Raw genomic sequence first — 21,850 nt, 5'->3', positions numbered from 1 at the left:
TTTGATCCTGAGAAATAATTTCATCTAGTATATTCTCCATCCGATTAGCCATTATTTTTGAAAGAATTTTAGCATCCACATTTAATAATGAAATAGGTCTATATGAAGCACAATCAGTAGGGTCTTTATCTTTCTTAAGAATTAAAGAAATAGAAGCTTCATAAAATGTGGAAGGTAAATCTCCTAGCAAAGAAGAATCTTTAAGCATTTCCAACGTAAAAGGAGTAAGCAAATCTTCAACTTTTTAATAAAATCCTGCAGTAAAACCATCCACTCCAGAAGCTTTACCAGACTGCATTGAAAGAATAGTTTTCCAAATTTCTCTTTCAGTAAAAGGAGCATCAAGAATTTGCTGATCTTCAAAAGATATTCTAGGAAAATCAATTTTTGTAAAAAGGCATACTTATTAGAAGGGTCAGCTGGAAACTGAGATTTATAGAGTCCACTGTAATAGTCTTGAAAAATGCTATTAATATCTTCATAATTACAAGCTAAACTACCATCTCCCTTATGTATTTTTAAAATTTGTCCTTTAGCTCTAACTGCTTTAAGTTGAGATGCTAATAACTTATTACTTTATCTCCAAACATATAAAATTGACTTTTTAATTTAAGCAAATATATTTCAATTGGATAAGTTCATAGTAAATTATATTGTGATTGAAGTCCAACCCTTTGTTTAAATAAATCAACATTAGGAGAAACTGCATAAGTGTTATCTAGGTCTTTAATTTGTTTTGAAATTCTATCTAACACTATTTTTGTCTGTTTCTTGAGTTTAGCCAAATATGATATTATCTGACCTCGCAAGTATGCTTTAAATGTATCCCATATAATCAATTTCGAGACATCTCCCGTATTATTAAGAAGAAAGAAATCTTTTATGTGACTCTCTATAAATTTAACAAAGTCCGAACTTTGTAATAAATTTTCTGGAAAGTGGCAAGGCAAGTTTACATTACTAATATCATTTAACTCAAGCTTAAAGGCGCATGATCCGAGACGGCAATAGCATCATATTCACGTTTCTGGACTTTAGACAAAAATTGGAAATCAGCTATAAAATAATCAATTCTCGAATATTTATTATGAACATGTGAATAAAAGGAATAATTTCTGTCATTAGGATGTAAATTTCTCCAGATTTCTATCAAACTATAATCAATTAAACAGGAATTAATAAGTGTTGCCGAACTACTCGGAAGCTGCTGATTGGTTGAACTCCTGTCAATCAAAGGGTTTAAACAACAGTTGAAGTCACCTCCCATCAGCAGCGTATATTTATTTAAGTCTGGTAATAAACCAAATACATTTTAAAAAAAAGCATCATCTACATTAGGTCTGTGTAGATTAACCAGGGCAATTTTTCTATTACAAATTGTTCCTTTAATAATTAAAAATCTACCATTATTATCTGAGACAATGTCTTCTTGAATAAATAAAATATTAGATTTAATAAAAATAGATACTCCCTTAGTTTTATTTTGACAAGTAGCATGGTATTGAAGGCCCTTCCATGTTTTAAAGAATCTATTTTGATCGCCTGTTCTAATATGCGTTTCTTGAACAAAAATTATATCGGGCTGGAATCGATTAATAACTTTCAAAGACTTCCTTCGCTTAATAGGGTGATTCCAGCCACGTACATTCTAACTAATAACGTTTAAGTACCATTGAATATTATTCTTAAACACGACGATACACGCATACCATCGCGTCTAATCAAAGATGGCGGTGATGAATATAACCAAATAGAAAACACGCATGCTCCGGAACACCATAATGGGAAAAAGTGCAGGAAGTGTGTGTGAAAAAAATAAAGTCCTACAATAAACCCCAAAATACAAAAATACCCCCAAACCTCCCACCATCCCCAAAGAAGGAAATCCGGCAAAAGAGAGAAAAAGCCGGAACGCATCCCCAAGTAGAAAAGCATAAGAACGGAATTCTGAGTGCCGCTCAATTTAAATAATGATTAAAAGTTTTATCTCTCAATTCCCCCCTCCCCCTTACAAAGAAAATACGTAACCTAAAGATAAGAAAGCCCAGCAAAGAAGAAAAAAATTGTATATACTTAGTCATTGAAAATAAACTAGGGAATGCGAAAACAGTTTCCAAAGACGCCAAGCAATACTATGAACCCAAACAGTTTAATCTCTAAAGAGAGAAAAGCAACGCCATTATGCTTTAACTTACTACCTTAGTTAACAAAAGAACTAAAGCTAATTATCTATTACTAAACACTCCATAATATAAGAAAAAAGTCTTTAGAAACTGTAAGCAAACTATCACTTAATTAATAAAGAAAAGAAAATTAGAAACAGATAACCAAACCAGTTCACAATCTATCCGCTGTATTAATTCACTCCGTATGCTAAACAGTCTTCAAAAAAAGTCATTCTTTCGTCAAACCAAGAAGATCACCTCTTCTTTAATTAATCTATCGATCAAAGGATATCTTCAGCATACAGAAATCTTCAAAGCCTGTTTTCATTCAGAAAATTATTTAGAAACTCTAATATCCTTCATACATCAGCCGATTCCACAATAGAGTTGACAAAATCCGATGCCGCTTGGGGATCCAAGAAGACACGAGGGGTAGAATCTTTAGGAAATAACTTTAATCTCGTTGGATATCTCAGGGATGGAAAGAGTCTTTTTTCGTGAGCGATCTTCATGGCCGATATGAATTTGATCCATTGTTCCACAACTTCCCGTGAATAATCTTCATAAAAAACAGATCTCGGAACCGTTAAATTTAAAAACTTTCTGTTTTCTTGCACATTTTATGATTTGGTCGTTAACTTTAAAGCGAAGAAAGTTGACTAAAATTGGTCGACCTTTATCCGACGAAGTGAAAATTCTGTGAGCTCTTTCAATATCGGGAGGCTGAGATAGAATATCCGGAAACAGAGATTGAAACAGATTGGCAAAATAATCCAATAAATTCCCATTCTTGGGGCCTTCTTTAAGACCCACAACCCAAATGTTATTCCTACGCAATCTTGCGTCTAAATCAACAATTTTGCGTTGAGCCTGTTCCAAGCGGGTTGAAATATCCGCAATCTGACGTTTCGATTCTTTAAACTCAGTATTCAAGGAAACAATATCTTCCCCAATAGTCTGTAACCTTTGTCGGAACGACTTCAACTCGGAGGTGGTGTTGTCTATTATTTTATCGAGACCCATCAACGCACGTTCCAAACGCTCAGCCCAGACAGGCATATCTTCCGATTTTTCTTTCGCAGTTTATCCCTTTCCATTGCTGCGTTCAAAAAGCTGTTTTCCACTTCTCAAAGGACACGACATAATGACCACTATTTCCCACCAAGATCCAAAAAATAAAGGTTGAATAATTCAAAGTTTAGACTGGGGAAAAGGCGGAATTAAAGGCAGCCACAAAATTTTTGTATTACTCCATCGAGCTACAGGCGGAAGTCCCAGTTTAATTCGATGATATTGCAGTGCCTCCCTGAGGATGTGTCCAAGGTTATTAGAACTGATATGGACTGGCCCGAAAGGAATAAGCAGGATGTGAAAAGGGCAGTTGAGCATTTTTGGAGTCAAACAGGGATTCCAAGCCAACCAGAGTAAAGCATGAAAGCAGTGGTCCCTGCGATTTTAAGCAACATTCCACCGGACTCCCAAGTTTTTACTATAGTCGATCAGCAGCATGGTTTTTTTTTTGCAATACTCCTCGCTCCCGAGTCACAGTACCTTGTTGCATTTACCTTTCAAGATCAGCAGTACACTTGGACTAGGTTACCCCAAGGGTTCGTGCACTCCCCCACCATTTTCTCGCAGATATTACATAGGCAGCTTAGAGATTTACAGTTTCCCGGGGGCTCTACGGAAGTACAGCACGTAGATGACCTCCTACGGGCCAGCGCGTCAGAAACCTCAAACGTGCAGGACACCAATACGCTTCTGAATGCTCTACGTTCGTGGGGATACGTGATCCCGCCCGAAAAGTAAAGAAAGCCCAACGGCAAGTGAGATTTCTGGGAACCCTTTTGAGTGCAACCGAAAGGCAGCTCACCCCAGAAAGGGTAACCCGAATCTCTCCGGCCCCCCTGCCATCTACGCCGAAAGCCGTGCGTGCTTTCCTTGGTCTGGTAAACTTTTGCAGACAGTGGATTCCCAATGTTGCTCTGTATACAAAACATTTGAGCCCTCTGGCTTCCAGTGCGCTTACGGGGCCCCTACAGCTAACTGAGCAACAGAGAGAAGCTTCTGAGGAATTGAAGAAATCGCTGTCGAGGGCAGCTGCTCTCGGCCGCCCACTCCACGGCCGTCCGTTCTAGCTTTTTGTGAATGTTTTAGACGGCTGCGCCACTGCAGTGCTCACTCAGACTCATGGGGATAGACGCAGGGCTGTTGCCTATTATTCCACTAAGTTAGACCCCGTAGCGCAGGGATTACCCCCCTGTTCGCAGATGCTCCCGGCCATTTACTCCCAAATTACGGCTGCTTCCAACATCACCCTCCAACAGCCAGTTACAGTGTATTCGTCCCACACCATTGTAGCACTGCTGACCACCCACCAAACCCAACATCTGACTCAGGCCAGACTAAGCAGTTATGAAATAGCATTACTTAATAACCCACTCCTCACCTTTTCATACGGTGATACCATCAACACTGCTACACTTTTAGAGACGGCACCTGTTGAGTTGACTGAGCCCCCCTCATGACTGTCTGCTACGAAACCATTTCCTCATCTCCTCCGGGACCCCCATCCAGAATGTCATGCGTGTAGGAACCTCCTTCAGGCCATACTCCTCCCCGAAAAATTAGCCATTATTAAAAGACGAATCTGCAGTGACTAAAGGAAATAACAGGGCCGATTTGGCTGCCAAGCCGGCTGAGCAGGAGGCGACCATTATAGTCTTAACTGCAGAAAGATTAGCCTCCACCCTGACTAAAACACCACGAGCGCCGGGCACTCCAGACAGGGCTGCAGTTCAAAAACTCCAGGGAGACGCCCCTGATTCAGAAGAACAACTTTGGAAGACACACGGATGTGCGCATTCGGTGTCCACAGGCCTCTGGCATATCCCAGTTGGCCAGATCTGTATTCCTGATGCATTGCTGCCTGTGTCGCTCGATTGCTTGCATACGGACACCCACCTTGGCAAGGGGGGGAATGAGTAATATTTTGCTCCGCACATGGTGGCACCCCAGGCTGGAGGAGGCTACGGCAGCAAAAATACAAGCCTGTTTGATTTGCCAAAAGACAAACGCGGGAAAGGGAGTAAAGTGTGCCCCAGGGAAAACCCCCTTGCCAAGTGATCCTTTTGAATGTATTCAGCTTGATTTTATCGAACTACCGCGTGTGTACTGTTTAGTATTGTTTAGTGATTGTGGATGTGTTCAGTAAATGGATTGAAGCCTTTCCGACCGCCAATAATAAAGCTTCTACGGTGGGAAGGTTGGAGCTTACAGAGTTTATACCGAGATTCGGAGAGCCCAGACAGCTAAGTTCAGACAATGGCCCTCACTTTGTACGAAATATAAATAAAGAGCTCTGTGAGGTGCTGCGCATCGAACAGCAGTTTCATTGCGCTTACCACCCAAAAGGCTGCAGGGATAGTGGAACTGGCCAACCCCACCCTGATAAACGAGCTGTCTAAGTTAATGTCCGAAAACGGACTGAGTTGGCTGAAGGTCCTTCCGCTGGCTTTATACCATATGAGAATTACCCCGCACTCCACTGCAGGGGTGTCTGCAGCTGAAGTTGTTTATGGGCGTCCGGGAAGGACCCCGTGGGACGCTGACATGCAGCCTCCCACCCAAACTGATCTAAATGTTATGGGGGACGAATTGCAGAAGCACTTTCGCCAACTAACATCCTCTCTAAAGTTTCTTCACTCGCAGGTGCAGAATGCCCCTAAGGAACCTGGAGGTCAGGGAACGGAGTGGCCGGAGTTGCAAATTGGAGACTCGGTACTGATCAGGGATTGGGAGCGCTCCAAGCTTGGACCCCGGTGGAAATGGTCATTCCAGATGCTACTGCAAACCCCAACGGCCGTTAAGGTTCGAGGGCACAGCCGCTGGATCCACCTAAGTGATTGCAAACGACGGGCTCCGCAGGTGGACTAAAGACTGTCATTGGACTTTTCACTATTATTACTACCTCCACGGTATTAAGCCCGGAGGACAATTTATTTTATAAGACTCATATGTGTCTGCATTGTAACCGTACTGAATGTTATCCTTTGGTAAAATCTGTAGAGGCATTGTTTGTTGCTAACCCACTAGGACTAAATTGGGCGGAACATGACGTAATAGTGGAGGATAGATCGGGGCAGAATGTAAGGGGATAAGGGGAAAGTTTAAAAGGGGGGCTATGGGAAAGTACCTCAAGGGAGGGTGGTGAGACTACCGGCGAGGGCATTGGGGATTATCCCTTCTGTTTTGCAGGGGAGGGAGAGGGATACGTCTTTGTCAGGGTTCCCCGGGAGATACCTTGCCTGAAGAAACATTGTCCGGACCGCCGATGTAAAATAGACCAGGGAATATTCTCTTGCAAATGTATCCACCAACAATGCGTGCCCCTCTTTAACGGAATTCAATGTGTACGTGGATGTTGCAACGGGACTCATGTGTCGGCAGGTTCAGGGACTCGTGGTATGATAAAATAGTGAGTTACAAAAAATACCTGTTACAGGGCCAAGACAGGATATGTGTTATTGTTTAACGGTACCTGTACTACAGCTACCACCACTCTGCCTGACCTCCGTGCAGTAGGAACGATTGGACTACTTTCTGTTCCCTGCCCTCAGGTTGCCCACGTTCGACGACGACTGACAGTTCGAGCCGTGAGTAAGGGATTCTGTGCTGACTGGAGGAGTCCCGTTACTCTGGACTCTTCTCTGGGCTATGGGTTTCTGAGCGCTCTCTCTCTAGCCATAACTGCAAAGAACCGCAACTTCCTCATCTGTGGCCTGGAGGCATTGGGAAACAGCACGATGGAAGATGTGGAGGCTGTTAACAGAGAATCGGTGGAGTTGTGACTCTACGCACAGCAGACCAGGTATGCTGTGAATTATCAGTTGGCCCAACAGGGAGAGTTATGCGCCATAGTCGGAGACAAATGTATCACCCATGTTACTGACGGATCATACAGCGTGACCCATGCCATTCAGTTTATTAAGACACAATTGGATGATTTCAGGCAAGGTTCGGGGAAGGGGGATGGCTGGTTAGGGTGGCTGCAGGGAGGATCATGGGGGTCTTATTTTCTGTATGGGCTGATTATCCTCATTCTTATAATTGTTGCTTGCTGTGTGGTAATAAATGCTGGTTGCCGACTTTACACGGAAAGACTGACGGTGCTCTCCACGACCCCCATTTGATTGCTCATCATGGTATGATAAAAGGGGGGAATGATGATGTGAAGGGGTAGGTAAATAGGGGTATAGAGTAAGAACAATGATTAATTAATGATCAATCACCTTGTGGGAGCCTTAGCTTACTGTTTTGGACAGTCAAAGATAAGCTTTACCGAGCAGCCGGTGACGTACTAGTCATTGTTCTCTAAAGATAGGCAAAGGCTCAAATAAGGAACTATCTGATCTTGCCGAAGCAGCTCAAGGTTTAGCTAAATATGGGAAGTATGGTGTAGGTGCTGGAATGTTCTGGAGAAAAGGGGAAGGGTCCGAATGAGGAACTGATGGGCTCGCTTTGGCTTAAAATAATTATATCTAGCTGACCAATGATTATTTTACATCTAATTGTATCTTAGCATGTGATTGAAATGATTCTAATATTATCTAAACATGTAATCGTAAGATTTCCTGTTGCACGATCAATGTTAGAAGTTGTGGAGAATTGAGTAATTCGGGGGCAGTTTCTGGACTGGCTCTTTTGGGAGATCAGTCTGTAACTTACCCCATATCATGCTATGAGTAAAGAATAAACGTTTGAAAAAAAATTACGTGTGTTAGTGTTTTTGTGGTACTTTGTCTTTGCATTAGTCGGTCCACTACGACAGCATCAGAATATTTTTTATGCTTGCAGTTCCTTAGCTCTGCTCACAGTGATTCAACTCCTTTTGACCATTTTTCACCTCTTTATTATTATATGATTTCATTTTTTACACTATTCCCTCCTGCCTTCTTATCTGTCCCTTCGATACAATGTGTATCCTTCGAAGTTAAGCTCTCAGCTGTAATTTTCTTTACGTCACGATTCAGTGATACACACAACATCATATATGCCATCCGTAATTGTGCTACAAGTTCATTTAACTTATTCTGTATTCTGCGCCAATTCAATATAACACATTCAGTCCTCTATTCACCCTTCAAGAAAAAATCTGCAGATGCTGGGAAATCCAAGCAACCCCCATAAAGTGTTGGAGGTATTTCCTCCGGCATTTTAAGTGTGTTGCTCCATTCACGCTTTTCAATTTTGTCTGCCTTTGGTATTGCAACTCATCATGTCGACTGCAATCTTGCCCCATCATCAGCCTCATTTTGCTAGGAGAGGCATTACACATTGCCTCTGTTTGTGAGCCAACTACCTCATCCTCAGCAATATCACTCTAGTTCCCACAGCAATAAACTCCAGCAAACCTGCCCATAAGGACATTGGTCCCACTTGTGTTCAGGTTTAACCCGTTCCTTTTGTACAGGTCGTACCTTCTCCAGAAGAACCATAAATCTGAACCCCTGGCACCTGTACCAGTTCCTCAGCCACACGTTCACTGCCAAATCATGCTCTAATTATTCTCGTGGCACGTGGTGCAGGCAGCAATCTAGGGTTTGCTACTCTGGTGGGCCTGTTCCTCAGCTTTCTACATAGCTCCGTAAAATCTCTCTTCAGGGTCTCCACAACTTTTCTACCAACGTCATTGGTACCAATATGTATCAAGTCTTCTGGCTGCTCACCCTCCCCCTTGAGAATGCCAAGAACCTGATCCGAGACATCTCTGACTGACCCTGGCACCTAGGAGGCAATAATCCATCTTGATGTCTCTATCTCACCCACACCATCTTACCTCTGTTCCTCGAACTATGGAATTTCCTACTACCACTGTAGTCCTCTTCACCTCTCTGCTGTTCTAAGCCAGAGGCACCAAACTCAGAGCCAGAGACCCGGTTACTATGGCTTCACCCCCCCCCCACCTCCCCGGTAGGTTGCCTCTTCAACTTATTATTGAGGAAAATAGCCACAGGTGTATCTCTGCATTGGCTGCCCATTTCCCTTCCATCTCCTGACAGTCACCCGTTTACCTGTATCCTGCAGCTTCGGGGTGACTACTTCCCAGCAGCTCTTGTCTATCACCTTCTTATTCTTCCATATGAGCCAAAGCTTATCGAGTTGTAGCTCCAATTCCTTTATATATTCTCTGAGAAGCTCAGTGCACCTGGTGTAGACGTGTTGAGCTGGGAGACTGGACGTCTCACACACAGTAGAAAACAGTGCCCCTGGAGCCATTCTCACTGCACTACCGATCCCTAAATGATGATGAATGAAGAATTAAGAAGAAAGATGGAAACTTATCAGATACTTACCTCGCCAAAGCCACTTCAAACTTTGACCGACTCACAGCAATGGCTGCTCCAAGAATGACCGCACTGCTTGCACTTGGGTTATTTTTATTCGACCTTTCTAATTCAATTCAATTCATATTTAATTGTATTTTAACCATAAATGATGCCCATCAATACAGCCAAACGGGGCAATATTACAAGGTGCAAAGACACATACCCAACAGTCACACTGTAAGATCACAATCACGTAATAAGAGTGCTGAGGCCGAGGCCCACCTCCCCCTTTGATGCCGTAACTTGACACATACAAGTCAATAAACCCAACGTTGTTGTAAAAATATAACCACGCAAAATATGTCTGTATGTATATATGTATATATCCCCTCGGGATCCTCCGAGAGGGAGTGAGAATGATGGACCCAATCGGACGGATACAGTTAATTACAGGGAACGACTACGACCAAGAGCTAGGATAAGAGGCTCTGAGTGTCCAGTGTGTTGGTGTGGGAGAGCGTTTTCCAGCATTAAAGGTTTACGAGTCCATCAAGCTAAGTTGAAGTGCTATTACATCCCAGTGGATGAAGATGAGATTACTTCACCAAGCACAGATGATGTGGTCTTTTCAACAACTGATTCACAAGCCTCAGCGATTCGCTCTGGAGAGAGTCATCATACTCCAGGTCAGACGAGAGATAACCCAGGTCAGGTTTCAGACCACATTAACCAGGTAGATCCTTCGCATGATGGCAGTGGTGAGGAGATAGAGAAGAAGTGGGAGGTCAAGTGGCCAGCAAAAGGCAGATGAGATGGCTTGGCGTGTGCTTGATGAGGATATCGGTATGATGTTGGAGAACACGCTCGGGAACATCAAAAAGAAAGCTGGAAGTGAAGGGCGATATGATTTACGATGTTGGAAAGTATAGATTTGGTTTGGTTGAGTTGAAGAAAGCAAAGCCTACACAGCAACCAAGCAGGCGCCAGAAGGAGATTAGTAGGTTGAGGAGAGAGCTTAGATTGTTGAGACAGAGGTGGAGGGTAGCAAGTGCGGGTGACAAACCAGGTCTTGCTGATCTCCGAGAGAATTTTCAAATAAAGTTAGCATCACTCCGTCGTGCAGAGTCACAAAGTAAAAAGAGAAAGAAGAGAGAGAAGGCAAGAACGTCATTCTTTGAGAACTCTTCACAACTTCACAAAGAAATTGTTTGAACAAAGTAAAAGCGGGCAGCTTAGCATCTCTCAACAAGAACTTGAGGATCACCTGGCAAGCACTTACTCTAACAAATAGCGGGAGACTCCTTTGCTCGACATTTCAGTGCTTGTGAAGTTTACCGAGCCAGGAGTGAAGTTCAATCTGTCAGAACCCAAATTGGTAGAAGTCGAACGGTTCATCAGAAAGGCAAAGCCAGGACCTAATGGAGTGCCGTATAAGGTGATCAAGAAGTGTGAAGAGCTGAGGGAATACTTGTAGAGATTGTTAAAGGCAGTGTGGAGACAAGGTTTTGTTCTTTTGTCATGGAGTGAGGCTGAAGGTGTATATATCTGGAAGGAAGAGAATTCTACTACATTGAATCAGTTCCGACCATACTCCATATTTCACTCCTGAAAGTAAAGGGGAAGATTATGTTTGGCATTCTGGCAGAAAGAATATCTTCATTTGTGATAGAGAATAGATTGGTAAATACATCTGTGCAGAAGGCAGGAATACCAGGCTTCCCGGGATGCCTTGAACATTCCAGTATGATATGGCATACCATCCTGGAGTTGGAAAGGTTGAGCAGAAATCTGGCTGTAGTTTGGCTTGATCTTGCAAATGCATATGGTTCTGTTCCCCATGTCCTGATTGAGTTCGCGATGAAATTCCTATGGATTCCTGCTAAGGGAAGGAACTTTGTTATGCAGTACTACAACAATTTCTGGATGAGGTTTTCCATTCAACCGTTTACAACTAGGTGGCAGAGCTTGGATGCTGGAATCCCAATGGGATGTACGATTTCACCCATCCTTTTTGGGGTAGCCATGGAGGTCATTGTGAGGGCTGCAGAATCAGGGGGACCAGGTGTCACACTTGATGGCAGAGAGGAGTTACCACCAATACGAGCGTTCACGCACGATCTCACCTTTTTGGGTCCTAGCACGGAGGCAGTGGAAAATGTACCTTCTAGACTCGAGGAGCTAATGGATTGGGGAAGAATGGAGTTCGAGACTAAGAAGTCAACGAGCCTTGTTCTTAGGAGAGGAAATCTGGTTGACTTTCATTTCACCCTTTGTGGAGAGGAGATTCCATCCATTCTGAACCAACCAGTTAAGAGCCTGATGAGATGGCACACAGAGGAGCTGAGAGACTCCAAGAGGGTTCAAGAGACAGGAGAACAGATCAGCAGAGGTCTGATGTCTGTCGACAAGTGTGGCTTGCCTGGCAAGTTGAAGTTGTGGTGCTTGCAGTACGGACTGATGCCACGGATGATGCGGCTACTAACTGTCTATGAAGTGGCAATGTCCCATGCTGAAGCAATGTAATGGAGGATCAACACATATCTGAAGAAGTGGCTTGGAGTACCGAGCAGCCTCACCAATGTTGCAATCCACAGTAGCCAGACAAAGCTTACCATCCCAGTGGAATCCCTTGTTGAAGAGGTCAAGGTAGCCAAGGTAAGATCATTCTTGATGCTTCGAGACTCAAAAGACCCTGTCATCAAGAACACCCAGCCGGATGTGAGATCAGGCAGTAAGTGGTCAGCCTGTGTAGCAGTTGATGAGGCAAAGTCTAGATTGAAGCACAAGGAGACGGTTGGGGCTATCCAGCTAGGCCGCCAGGGACTTGGATGGACAACCACAAGTGGTGGTCATCTTCTACAGGTAAGGAGTGCCGTGAGCTTGTAACACCAGGAATACGAGAGGTAGAAAAGGAGAAGAGGTTAGCTAAAACAGCTAAAGCTATTACTTTGGAAAACTAAAGGTATTAATTCTTTTTTGGATTTATTTAAAGAAGATAGATTGATGTCTTTTGAACAATTAATTAATGAATTGATTGATAAATATTCTCTTTCATCACACTTTCTGCAATACCTTCAAGTTAAACATTTTTTACAAAAAATATTGAAGTAATTTTCCTTATATATTGGAGGCTGCCCTGTTAGATTCTATTATTAGTATGAATCCTTCGATCAAGGGTTCTGTTGGAAGAATCTATAATTTATTATTACAATGAGATAAGCGTCCTTTATCTAAGATTAAACAAGATTGGGAAAAGGAACTCAATTTGACTTTTATGACGGAGGATTGGATGCGGATTTTGAAGTTGGTTAACTCTTCTTCAATTTGTGCTGGCCATTCATTGATTCAATCTAAAATTGTACATCATTATCATTTGACGAAGGAGAGACTTTCTAAAATATTTTCTAATGTTGATATTTATTGTGATAGATGTAAAACTGAGATAGCGACACTGACACATATGTTTTGGTCTTGTTCTATATTGGAACAGTTCTGGAAGTCAGTTTTTTCAGCAATTTCTAAAGCACTTAAAATTAATCTGCAACCTAATAAATTAACCGTGCTTTTTGGAATAATTCCTCAAAATATTCGTGGTATTTCTGTGTCTGACCAACATTGCATTTGTTACATTGATAGCCAAGAGGGCAATTTTGTTGAAGTGGAAGGATACATCAGCTCCCACTTTGTCACAATGGTTCTCTCAAGTGATGCTATTTCTTAGTTTGGAGAAAATTAGAAGTCGAACCTTTGAACCTTTATTTGATTTCGAGAAAAGATGGGGCTCATTTGCTCATTATTATCATTTGAGCTAATTGACATTTTTTTCCCACGATCTGACTGTAAATTTTTTGCTATATTTTCTTTTCTTCCAGGCGGTTTGATGTTTATCTTTAGAAGCTTTTTGTATGACACATGACTCCGGGGTTGTACACCTAATGGGTTTTTTTTTCTCATTTTTTCTGCTTAGTAGTTTTTTTTTGTTATCACAATTTTTTTTTCAATCTTTAAGATCATGTCTGGGACTGGATCCTCGACTTCCTGGTGGACAGATGGTGACTAGTAATGAGGAGCAGCAACATCTTGGCCACAATTCTTACTACTGGTGCCCAACAAGGTAGCATCCTCACCCTCCTACTCTACGCCCAGTACATTTACAACTTGAGTGTTCGTATTCCACTCTACCCCCACCTACAAGTTTGCAGATCATTCTAATGTAGTGAGTGTTCGTCAAATAACAATAAGTTGGCGTACAGGAGGGAGATAGAGAGCTTAGTGACATGTTGTCATGACAACAACATTTCTCTCAATGTCAGTGAAACAAAGTTTACCAGTCGAAGAACCCAAGCAATCACATTTATGCAGCTAAGGACCCAAAGATCCCTCTGTATATCAGTGCTGTCAATCTTCAGGCCATGCCACACAGGACTTGTGCTGATGTTTTCTGACAGTATGGGCTGGATCACAACACTATGCTTTGTGTAGGGCTGTGTACGGGGTTTCTTCTTTGTATGTTAAATTTAAAATGACTTCTTTGTTATGTTAATCTTTTAAACTGCTGCGTATGTGGATTAAAATGGCTTCTATGTTATGTTAAATGCTGAGAAAGTCTCTAGCTGGAAACTTGCTTGGGTTAATACAGACAGCAGGGTGCTGTTAACCAATGGGTGGTCATGTTATTATTTCTTGGGGTGATAACGCTGTCTCATATGACTGAGAACGAAGGGCTTTTGGCGGGGAGTCGGAGAAGAGACGGGGAGGACGACGGAAGTGCGGGAAGGCACCGGTCAATCACTCCGGGTGGTCCCGAGCCGTGAGTCGACAGGGTCGAGGTGGTCGCGAAGAACTTCATGAGCTCTAACTTGCGCACGAAGAACTTGAACTTCGATAGGTCTGGAGCCTTTTTCCATTCCTTCTTTTTCTGTATCGAATTTATATTAATGTCAGAGACTTAGTAATATCTATAAAGTGTACTTGGTAAAACGTACTATGTGTGCTGGCTGATGATTGATGTTTGGAACTGATTTCGGTGGCAGTGGTACAGCAACCGACACAACCGGAGGCGTCAAGGCGGGCACTGGGCGGGATTTCGCCGAGATATATACGAGCCAATATAGCTGAGCGTTACATCGTGGGGTCTACCGTCCGGGATTTGGATTTTCGGTAAAGCTGTATTAGTCGCCACGTTAAGTAGTGCGAAGATGGATCGAGATAAGATTGTAAGCTGGTGTGAATTGGAGGAAGTACCGATGAATCATGCGTGTGTGCTAAGTGGGGTGGATTTCCGCATTTCGGGAGATGTACTAGAGCGAGGATTGAGTTTGATTAAAGGTGTCGGGCAGGTAGAACTGGTAGCTAGAAGGTGCGGTAAGGAAGTGGAAATCAGCTGGGTGTTGGTTCGGACGAGTGCTGACGTCATGACGTTGGAACTGCCAGCGACAGGTAGCGTCCAGGGGGAGGCGGGGCCATGGGTCTCCACACCCCCGCGGAGGAAGAAAGTGAGGAGACACCGGAGGAGGAGCTAGATGAGACCCCAGGGGAGGTGCCAGCAGCCAGTGGTGGAAGGTTAGAGTGGGACGGCTTGGCCAGGCTTTGGGCCGAAAAAGGGGCTCGGGCCACCGGGGACGGTCTTCGGCGATTCAAGAGGAGGTAGCTGGTTTGAGAACAGTGAAATCCAGGGGTTCCCGGGGGGGGGGGGAGGGACCTGCCGCTTGAGGGGATGGTCAGGGAGAGTAGCCCCTTTAAGGGACTGCCCGCACCGTGGGCTGGGAGTGGGGGGCGTCCCGGGAGGAGAGGGGCGGCGGGTAGCGTGTGCTATAACTGTGGGAAAGAGGGGCATTTCCGGCGGGAATGTGAGTGGCCGGGGGTGTGCTACAGCTGTGGGGAAGCGGGTCACTTTCGGAGGGTTTGTGAGAGACAAGATACCCCGCGGAGGGAGAGCCCCCGGGCCACTAAGAAGGGAGAGGTGTCGGGAAACTTAGCAGAGGCTCAGTGAGGGAACGGACAGGAGTCTCAGGAGGAACACGATTCCAGAAATCAGCTATGGAACCCCGAATGTACAAGCCCTTATTCCGGATGGACTGGTGGGACCCCGTTCCAGCGTGTCCCTGCGGATAGAGGGAATCTTTGCAAGAGCCATCCTTGACACAGGATCCCAGGTTACCTTACTGTACCGGTCGTTCTACAACGAATATCTGAAGCATTTGCCAGTAAGGCCGTTTAATGCAATGGAGATTTGGGGCATGAGTGATGATGATAGGTACTTGTCAGTGAGATTGCAATTCTCGGAGGGCGAAGTGGGAGTGTCGGAAGACCTTGAAACGCTTGTGTTGGTCTGTCCGGACCCGGTGGAAACCGGTGGCGCTGCACTGCTGGTGGGCACTAACTCCCCTCTCGTGCAACGGCTCCTGGAATCCTGTAAGGAGAAGGCGGGGGAGAACTTTCTGGAGACCCTCACGGTACACCCAGTGTTCCGAGCGGTATACGAAGGAGTGGGTGACCCCCAGGGGCTGGATCCTGAGTGCAAACGAAGGACGTTGTGGTGTACTCAGGCGAGGCCTAAGGTGATACGGCCAGGGGAGGTGGCATCAGTGATGGGGACCCCCAGATTCCCCGGAGTACCGGCGGGCGAGGCCCTGCTCGTAGACACCCCAGAAGATCTTGAAGGAGAGTCCCGCTTCCCGGCTGGGCCACTGGTGAGACCTGAATTGCAGAGGCCCTCAGCTGTACAGGCACGCCGGATGGGGGTGATGGTAAGGAACATAACGGAGCGGGAGATCACCTTTAAGCGCGGGATACCCCTCGCGCACTTGTTCCCAGTGACGGTGATGTCCAGCGCCCCCGTGAAGCCCACTGGAGGAAAACTATTGGAGAACGCGGGGCGGCTGACCAAGGAGGCCTTTAATTTTAAAGACTCCCTTGTACCGCCGGAGTATAAGAGAAGGCTGGTGGAGAAGATGCTGAAACTAGGGGATGTCTTTTCTCAGGGCGAGTTTGATGTGGGATGTTCCTAGAGCACTCGGCACACTATTCGGGTGACAAATGACAGCCCGTTTAGAGAAAGGTCGAGGCGGCTGGCCCCAGCCGATGTGGAAGATGTGCGGCAGCATTTGCGGCAGTTGAAGGATGCAGGGATTATCGGGGAGTCCCGGAGCCCCTATGCGTCCCCCATAGTGGTGGCTAGGAAGAAAAATGGGAAGGTACGCATGTGCGTGGACTACAGGACCCTGAACCGCCACACTGTTCCCGACCAATATACGGTCCCGAGGGTGGAAGATGCCTTGGCCTGTCTGAGTGGTGCACAGTGGTTCAGTGTATTGGATTTGCGGAGTGGGTATTACCAGATTCCGATGAATGTGACCGATAAGGAGAAGACGGCCTTTAGCTGCCCCCTGGTATTTTTCCAGTTCGAACGAACGCCCCAAGGCATATCGGGGGCCCCAGCCACATTCCAGCGGCTCCTGGAGAGGACAGTGGGGGACATGAACCTGCTGGAGGTATTGGTGTACCTGGACGACCTGGTAGTGTTTGGATCTACGATGGAGGAACATGAGGAGCGGCTGCTGAAGGTGCTGAGTCGGCTGAAGGAGGAAGGGTTAAAACTTTCCCCGGATAAATGTTAGTTCTGTAAGACGTTGGTCAGGTATGTCGGACACATAATCTAGCCAAATGGAGTGGCCACTGATCCGGCTAAGATAGCCGCAGTGACCACCCGGCTGAGACCCCAGAAGGTGAGCGCCTTACGCTCGTTTTGGGGGTTCTGTGGGTACTACCGGCGATTCGTGAACGGATATGCGAAAATGAGTCATCCATTGAACCAGCTGTTGTGTAGTTATCCACCTGTGGGGAAGAAAAAGCAGGGAGACCGAGGGCTGGAGGTAGGAGGATACTTGAACACGGGGGAGCCTTTTGGACCGAGGTGAGATGCTCAATGTGAGGAGGCGTTCCAATCTCTAATAAGGGCGCTGACATAGGTGTTGGCTTTTGCTGATCCCCGGAAGCCGTACGTGCTACAGACTGATGCCAGTCCCGAGGGTCTGGGGGCTGTTCTGTACCAGGAACAGGGCAATGGATTGAGGCCAGTGGCGTTTGTCAGCCGAAGCTTGTCGCCATCTGATAGAAACTATCCCACTCACAAGCTGGAGTTCTTGGCGTTGAAATGGGCGGTCGTGGACAAGTTGAGCGACAATCTATACGGGGCCAAGTTTGAGGTGAGATCTGACAACAACCCTTTCACTTATATCCTGACCTCGGCAAAGCTGGACGCTACTGGGCATCGGTGGTTAGCGGCCTTGTCTGTCTATGAGTTCAGCCTGAAGTACCGGCCGGGCAATCGGAACTACGATGCAGATGCTCTATCTCGTCGGGCGCATGACGAGTCGGGCACGACTGAGGAGTGGGAGAGTGTCCCTGCCCCGGCAGTGAAGGCCATGTGTCAATTTGCGAGTGACGTGGAAGCGGGAGCCCCGATGGGGCCGGATCGGGCAGTGGATCAATTGGGGGCTGATGATGATGCGCTACCTACTGTTTACTGTAATTTGACTGCTCTGAGGAGCAGGCAGCTGCCGGAGTTAAGCCCCCAGGATGTGGGGGCGGCTCAGTGGGATGACCCGAGCAAGGGCACTATCTGATACGCGGTTAGACAGGGGGATATGGCTCAGGTTCAGAAGGCGAAGCACGCTTCCGTGCCCCTGCTACTGAAAGAGTGGCCTCGGTTGAAGCTGAAGAACCAAGTCTTGTACCGGGTCACGTCGCCCCCGGAACACCCCCGGAGCTGGCAGCTGGTCATGCCTGAGAAACATCGGAACACCATGCTCCAAGCACTACATGATGATTCCGGGCACATGGGGGTAGAAAAGACCTATGGATTACTCAAGGACCGGTTTTACTGGCTCCGGATGAGGGGGGAGGTTGAAGAATATTGTAAGACCTGCAGTCTTTGCATCAGGAGGAAGACCTTGCCTGCGCAGGCGGCTCCTCTGTCCCACTTGCAGAGTGCGGGACCCATGGACCTGGTATGTATGGATTTCCTGTCTATTGAGCCAGACACCAGCAATACCGCCAATGTCTTAGACATCACGGATCACTACACTAGATACGCGCAGGCTTTTCCTACTAAGGACCAGAAAGCGACTGCAGTGGCGAAGGTGTTATGGGAGAAGTACAGTACTTTGTTCATTATGGCCTCCCCCCTATAAGGTGATCAGGGACAAGACTTTGAGAAATCCAGGACGACCCCCTATCGCCCGCAGGGTGATCCTCAGCCCGAGAGGTTTAACCGGACCCTGCTGGATATGCTCGGCACTTTGGAGATCGGACAGAAGAGTAAGTGGAGTCAGCACATCGCCCATTTGGTTCACTGTTACAATTGTACTCGCAATGACGCTCGGGGTACTCGCCCTATTATTTGATGTTCGGTCGGGAAGCGAGGTTGTCCATTGACCTGTGTTTTGGGACTGAAGCGGGGGAAATACCTTCGAAGCTATATCTGAAATATGTGCCCGATATGAGGAGAGAGTTGAAAAGGGCGTACGAGTTGCCTGAGGCGGCGGTAGCCAAGCTGAATCAGCGGAATAAGAAGAGATATGATCAGAAAGTAAAGTTCGTCCAGCTATTGCCGGGAGACCGAGTCCTTATCCGGAATTTAGGACTACCGGGTAAGCACAAGTTGGCGGACTGTTGGGCAGCCACCCCCTATGTGGTGGAGAGTCAGATGCCGAATCTCCCGGTTTACCGGGTGAGACCCGAGGACGGGCAGGGGCCTGTCAAGGTACTCCATCGGAACCACCTGTTGCCTCTGGGTCGAGAGGTGAAGATGGACCCAGAGCCCGAATGGGAGTTTACGCCTAGTACGAGGACTATGAGAGGGCGCGGGGCGCGGGAAGAGCCCGCTGCGAAGGAGACGGGGCCGGTCCCCAACCCGGAAAGGGATACTTCATCGGAAGATGATGATTCGGACGTGTGGTACCTGTTTCCGTTCGCTGATTTCCCGGTGCCAGGAGAAGAGGCTCCTGACCCTTCCCTCACTGAGTTAGGGGAGAGGAGGGAGGGTGTTGCACAGCCGCCTGTAATACAGCCGGCATTGGGGGAAGAGAGGGTGGAACCAGAACCCGAGGCAGAGGGCTCACAGGTGCCGAGGGGTCCCGATGATGGTGATGGGGAGGGTCCGACAGGTAGGCCTGGGGTGTCACCTGCGGTTTCTGAACCGGAAGCGTCAGCAGAGAAAGTACAGAGGTCTCGGAGAAGTAGGCAGCTCCCCCCCCCCCCCCCCCACCGGGGATGACCTATACAGCGCCGGGAGAACAGGGTGTGATCTCTACTGCCCTGGGAAGTTATGTCACTGCTTTATGCACCTGGGTTAGGTTTTGTGTTTTACAAGGAGCAATGGTGAACTCTGTTAATGTCATGAAGGCATGACTTTCATTTGGTGGGGGGAGAGTCTACGGGGTTTCTTCTTTGTATGTTAAATTTTAAATGGCTTCTATGTTATGTTAAATGCTGAGAAATTCTCTAGCTAGGCATTTGCTTGGGTTAATACAGATCGCAGGGTGCTATTAGCCAATGGATGTCCATGTTATTATTTCTTGGGGTGGTTAATGCTGTCTCATATGACTGGGAACGGGGGTTTTTGACGGGGAGTCGGAGGAGAGACGGGGAGGACGGCGGACGTGCGGAAGGACTCAGGTCCATCACTCTGGGTGGTCCCGAGCCGCGCGTCGACGGGGTCCGGGTGGTCCAGAAGAACTTCCTGAGCTCCAACTTATACACAAAGAACTCTGATAAATCTGGCGCCTTTTTCCATTCCTTTTTCTGTATCGAATTCATTTTAATTTCATAGAATTAGTAATATCTATAAAGTGTACTTGCTAAAACGTATTGTGTGTGCTGGCTGATGATTGATGTTTGGAACTGATCTGGGGGGCAGTGGTACGGCAACCGACCCAACTGGAGGCGTCCAGGCGGGCGGTTGGAGGGATTTCCCCGAGATATATGCGAGCCAATATAGCAGAGCTTTACAGCTGTAGTTATTAAGTTTTGTATGTTTTGTTTCTTTGATCTGTGTACTGTACGTGTGTATGGTTTACGACAATAAACTTAAACCCGAACGGGTTGCATACGTTAGAATGCTGTTCTTGGACTACAGTTCAGTATTCAACACCATAATTCCCTCCGGACTTGACAGGAATCTCAAACACCTCGGCCTACACCCCACCTTCGGCCGCTGGATCCTAGACTTCCTATCGGATCGCCAACAGATGGTAAGGATGGATTCCCTCTCCTCTGCCCCTCTGACTGTCAACACAGGTGCCCCCCAGGGTTGAATTCTGAATCCCCTTCTCTACTCCCTTTACAGCCACAGGTGTTTGGGGTTGTGTGGAATCCAAGATCAGCCATGATGGAATAGTGGAGCAGACTCAATGGGCTGAATTGCCTAACTCTGCTCCTATGTCTTATGGTCTTAAGGGACTTATTTGAGCTGGTGTTCTGTAATTACTGGTGTTCTGCAGGGATCGGCGCTGGGGCCTCTTTTGTTTATGATATATACAAATGACCAGGATGATAATATGGATGGGTGGGTAAGTCAATTTACGGATGATACCGAGATTGGTGGCGGTCTGGATTGTGTAGAAGACTGGCAAAGAGTGCAGTACGATATAGATCAGTTGCAGATATGGGTGGAGGAATGGCAGATGGAGTTCAAATGGCAAGGGTAAGATATTAGTGCTGTCACTGAGTTTAACAATCAGTCATGATGTTTCTGAATGATGGTCCAGAAGCAAGAGACTGAGTGTCTTTCTCCAGGTTCTGCAGCCTGTGTCTGGATATTGAATACATCTTGTTATTGCTGGTAGGCAATGCCGCGTTTGCCCAGAAGATGTGAATGGGAATGAGTGTCCGTGGTTAGTTCAACATCCGACCTTCTGAAGGAAGGAAGGACTTTGATGAATCAGTGATGAAGTTTACACTGTGAACGCTGACCCGAGGAACACTGGAGTGTTGTCCCGAGAATATCGTTACTGCAATTGGTCAACCCCAGTTGTGTTGGGAATTCAGAGCTTTTATCTCATTGGTTAAGGACTGTGCCCTTGCTGTTTCATTAATGTGTGGTTCACAGACAATCTCTGTGGCAACTGTTTGAGGTTGGTGCTTCACTGGCCCAGGTTGGTCAAATACCTCGACTGTAATTGAGTGTGATGGACACACTGGGCTGTGATGATCTGGCTCAACTCTAATGATGAATAACTGACACTCCAACCCTGAGTTTATATGTTGTGCAGGGTAATATTTCTGCTGCTGATGGTCCACCGTGTCTTGTGGAGGCTCCAGTTCTGTTTGGATTTCCCTGATACTAGACAGATT

Source organism: Mobula hypostoma, chromosome 8 (assembly GCF_963921235.1).
Source record: "Mobula hypostoma chromosome 8, sMobHyp1.1, whole genome shotgun sequence".
Classification (NCBI taxonomy): Eukaryota; Metazoa; Chordata; class Chondrichthyes; order Myliobatiformes; family Myliobatidae; genus Mobula; species Mobula hypostoma.
This window is presented reverse-complemented; position numbering follows the sequence as displayed.